This window comes from Poromitra crassiceps, assembly GCF_964638095.1.
Source record: "Poromitra crassiceps genome assembly, chromosome: 4".
Classification (NCBI taxonomy): Eukaryota; Metazoa; Chordata; class Actinopteri; order Beryciformes; family Melamphaidae; genus Poromitra; species Poromitra crassiceps.
In genome coordinates this window covers 42,638,695-42,643,694 of record NC_139626.1, presented here as the reverse complement: position 1 = coordinate 42,643,694, position 5,000 = coordinate 42,638,695, and the positions used below count along the sequence as shown (strand labels likewise).

The following is a 5,000-nucleotide window of genomic DNA, read 5'->3' as shown; positions in this document are numbered from 1 at the left end:
ACGCCTCCCCAGGTGAACCTAACCTCCTATATAACCCCACCTGGCCCGTTGTCTCCTCTTGGCTCTGGCTTCTGAGCCCCTCCCCCCCACCCTCTTGTGTTCTCTCTCCTCCATTTCTCCGTCTCCTCCTCATTCTGTCTTCCTGTATAGGTAACTAGAAGTAAGGGGGTCTGTCGAAGCCGCTCGACTGCTGGACTCCCCGGAGACCGGACGTAGGCCGGACCCCGCCGAACCTCCCCAAACCACTGAGGATCCGCCGAGACGGATCCCACGCTCCACCGAGATGAGGCCCATATTCACCTTATGTAGCCACGCCCATTTGACCCGGTTGTGTGGCCGTATCAAAACTTCCGGCTAAAAATAATAATAAAATAAAATAAAAAATGGCTGCACTGCTCCAATATCATCTAACTCTGAATTAACTAATAATTTAGCCAATTGTATGTAACATACCAAATAAAAGCAAACGGCAATGTCTACGAATGCAACGCCATGTACAGTAACTGGCTCGTTAAGTCTCGCATTCCAGGGAATTACGTTAACGTCTGCGGGTCTTTATTGACGTAAGTGGCTCGCGCTGCCTCGGAGGAGAGACAACTATCTGAAGCTTTCTTTGTTGGAGTCCAGGTATGTTTTACAAGAAAGTGCTCGTCATTGTCGACGATAACGTTATCTGACCTGGCTAACAGTGGATACTCGCTTGCTTGCTGTGTACCGGCTCAAAGTAGTAGGCTACGTTCTTTATTTTACCCCTTCACTGTCCGCTCCAAAAACAACTCTCTTATTTTGCGCCATGACCGCCGGAAGTGTTAAAAGGACCCGGAAGAATTTGGCCCACTGTAAGGTCTGAACATAAGGTGAATACTCCGCCGAGACGGAACTCATTATCCATTGAAATAAATGGTCAAACGTTCCTGGTTGCTTGTGTGGGCCTTGCTAGTGAAAGCCGATACCAATGTTTTTTTATGCCTTTTTTGAGAAGGAAACAAAACAATCTTCATGATAAACAAATAACTTACCAATTTTAAAGTCTTTTGAGTCCTTCATCACGCTCTCTTTGAATGAGCACAAATTCAATCATACTGTAACGTAATTATGAAACAAACAAACAAATTATGATGTGACCCAACTGAGAGGCTAAATATCAGCCACTGCAATCAGTGAACAACACTTTTTTTTTTGCCGATGGCCGATACAGATATTCGCCCGATATATCTGTGCATCCCTACTTCTTTTCACTATGTAGCTGTACTCTCATATGCAGAGTGAGCCGCAGCTGGTCAAAATTTTCCAGTTACTGTTTTGGCAAATCCAGGCTGAATGAAAGTGACTGCAGAGTCAGCGGAAGAACACAGACAAGACGCATCAATCAGTCTAACTCCAAGGTAGCAGACTGCTGATGATGACTGGTCCAGTCTGCTCCATTGTGAGGTCTTTTCCATACTAATGTGCTGGGCTGGCCTGGCCTGGCTCGGTGCGGCATAGAGACACTGCATGAAATAGGCCACGCCCATCACGGGGGAAAAGCTCCGTTCATTTCCACACACCAGCGTCATTTTCCTTGAATTAAACATAGCTAAAAGCTGTTGTGTGGTGGGGCTGCGCAGACAACAAATGTAAAAAATCGCCAGTTAAAAGTTTTTTTCTACTCCAGAGGAAAACAAGGAAGCCAATGAGAATTGGAGAGAAGAAAAATGTGGATCTAGCTGTCAACGAAGTAAGTTGGAGTATTCATCTTCCGTATATACGATATTTTTGTGCAACACGCACCGTGCACGCGACATAGGAGAACGCCACGATTGGAGGGGGGGGTTTCTGTTTTCCCCCGTCTTGGGCGTGGTTTCTGAATGATGACGTGTTACGCAGTGTCTCTATGGCAGCCCAGTGCGGCCTGGCATTGCGTTTCTATACAACAGGGCTAGCTGTTTGAATGTGTGTCTTTAACTGGTGACGCGCTTGCCTTGAGGCGCAAACAAGCGGGAGCTGGATATGGCTGTGCGACTAGTTACTAGTGGTCAAAATGTCGCGGCTGTAAAAACGGTGGATAAACATTGCATTTCCTACAAGTTATTCACAATAAAAGCCTTCCGCTAGTTTGTCCGTGGAAAGCTTTTAATATGAAGCAGCAGCAGCAGGAGATGTTTTCATCGGCTCAGCAGTAACATGAACATAGAGAGTTCCGCATCACTATGCTCGCAACACAGCTACTTTGAGGGGGAGAAGAGGGGGGTCGTCACGGGTTGGCTGCGTTTGGCGCGACGTCACCGCAGCCCGCTTGGAGGAGGGTCCGCCGTGCTTTGGCCAGACTCCAGAAGGGAGAAGCATCAGCGCGGCATGGTATGGCTTGGTGCGGCAAAAGGCCTGTGTGTGTGTGTGTGTGTGTGTGTCTGAGTGTGGATACGCACTAATACAAGGAAGAGGTAAGAAAACAATAGCTATTCTCAGATCCCAGTTCCAGAATAACAGCGGAAGGGGAGAACAGAAAGGAGGTCATGTGTTTGTGTGTGTGTGTGTGTGTGTGTGTGTGTGTGTGTGTGTGTGTGTGTGTGTGTGTGTGTGTGTGTGTGTGTGTGTGTGTGTGTGTGTGTGTGTGTGTGTGTGTGTGCAGGGCCGTAGCCAGGAATTTCGGGCCCCATGAAAGGATATTACATCGGGCCCACGGATGCCATTTTGGCCATTTGAAGCCCAATTTAGAGGAATATCTCATTTTAAATCAGAGAGTTCCCCAAACTTTTGAGTAGCCAGTCAGGTTGAAAAAGTAGCCGGATCATGTTCGCGGCGTTTGTTCCAGTGGTCCTTTTCCCAATTAATAAACAAACCTCAAATATGTATCGATGAGTGTGACAATTGAAATAATACAGAACAAATATTGTCATGCCGTAACCCAGGAACTTTGATAATAGAGAGGACCACAAAAAAATGTCCTCGCCACCAGAGGGCCAGATTTTGCTGAGGGTTTGGGGCCGAACGGCGTTGGTGCGTAAAAATTTGGGGCATTTGAAGTCAGGTTTAGAGGAATAACTCATTTGAAATGAACAGTTGTGATGTCATTATTCAGTCTTAAACACCAATATTTGATCCTTTTCTCACTCACTCCTATGTCACCACTTGCTCTCCCTGCAGGGCTTGAAATTAGCTTTTTTGGCCACCTGCCAATATGGCTGCTAGAAGTTACCAGCCAATTAGAATGTCCACTAGCCAAAATGTTTTTCTTGAAATAAACCAGAATATGAGTGGGTTAATTTAAGCATAAGTATCAGTAAGTGGCCCGGGATTCTCAAAGCCTGTGTTGAGGGTCACAGGAACAAAAATGCACTCTTGAAGTAATTTCTTACACATGAGATTACTTTTAGCCTTTTAGTCATAAAGATTATTGAAAGATATTCCATATTCCAGACTGAAATGTTATAACAGAAGTAGAGTATTGGCCAGAATGACATGAATATTTGGACACTTATTCAGCGGGTATCTTGTATGTTGCGTTCAGGTGCACTGTAAAAAAAAAAGAAAAAAGAAAAAAAATGTTTTGGGCCCCTGTCAGTCAAGGGTTCTTGGAATCGTCCACACTTTCCTCCGTGAAGCTACGGCCCTGTGTGTGTGTGTGTGTGTGTGTGTGTGTGTGTGTGTGTGTGTGTGTGTGTGTGTGTGTGTGTGTGTGTGTGTGTGTGCATGCGTGAGTGCATGCATGCGTGCGCGTGCATGTGTGTGTGTGTGTGTGTGTGTGTGTGTCCTATACTCTGAATGGGGGGAAATAACAGAGACAAAGTAACACTTTGACGGAGACTGCAGCCTAAACAAACAATATTGTGTACGAACAAACAAACACAAACACACACACACACACATGGTTTCCATACATCGTCCTTGCAGCAGCAGTGTATAGTGAGTGCGAAGGACAGACCGAAATAGCTACAGCTCCACTATAATTCCACTTGTCACAGTTACAGTTTAAAGTACACATCAAGACCGACTGTGTGTGTGTGTGTGTGTGTGTGTGTGTGTGTGTGTGTGTGTGTGTGTGTGTGTGTGTGTGTGTGTGTGTGCGTGCGTGCGTGCGTGCGTGTGTGTGTGTGCATGCACGCACGCGCATGTGTGTGTGTGTGTGTGTGTGTGTGCGCGTGTGTGCGTCTCAATGTACTACCGTATATGTCAAAGGTATCATTTTGCATTGGCGTGGTTTTCACAGGCGGGAGAGCGAGAGAGGAAAATGACCACAAAAGAAAGGAGAGCGAGAGAGGAATGTTCAGGGTGTGCCAAAGAATGTCTGGCATGTCTCTCTTTGGGCGGCTGGGTCCGAGCGACTGGGGGGCAACAACCGCTAATTGGTCAACAAAAGGGGCTGCAGACACATACACACACACGCACGCACACGCACACGCACACACACACACACACACACACACGCACGCACGCGCGCGCACGCACGCACACACACACACAATACAAACAAGAGGTAAATGTTGACCGTCGGTGCATGGCGTGTGTGTACATGTTTCATTCACCGGCCCGGGGCAAAGTAACGGTGCTTTCCAACAATGAGAGGGCAGAGAGGACGAGGGGCGACGGGTGGAGCGAGAGGTAAATATATACCTGCATGGAAATGTCTCTTCTGATGGGAACCTGGAGACAGCTGCTCCTTTAGTGGAGAGAGCAACAGGCAGGCAGGCACATCAGCGGAGGCTCACCTGAAACAGAGAGGAGGCAGAGTGACATAGTTACATCCACAGAGTTACGTACAAGAGAAACAGAGAGGAGGCAGAGTGACATAGTAGGGAGGGATGCATAATATTTATCGGAACGATAAATTATCATCCGATATTATGGCCATTTTGCATTTTTGCGTTGGCCATATCGGCTTTGTTTGCCTTGGAAGCGGAGCATATTGTTGCCGCATGCTCGTGGCGTCACAGCTGCGACTGCAGCTGCCGCGGGCAAACATGGCTGCCGCCAGTGTGGCTGTTTTTCACAGTTTCAGATGATAACGCTGTTGCAATTTGTAA

General features: G+C 47.1%; 1 protein-coding gene across 1 annotated transcript in view; it reads right to left on the bottom strand.

The window, feature by feature from the left end:
- The window catches only part of apbb2b (amyloid beta (A4) precursor protein-binding, family B, member 2b), a 90,424-nt gene that overhangs the window by 65,017 nt on the left and 20,407 nt on the right, over positions 1 to 5,000 (bottom strand). Inside the window, exon 2 of the mRNA XM_083635929.1 lies at positions 4,591 to 4,685. The gene's annotated coding sequence lies outside the window, so the exon portion shown is untranslated. The remainder of the gene's footprint in view (positions 1 to 4,590; positions 4,686 to 5,000) is intronic.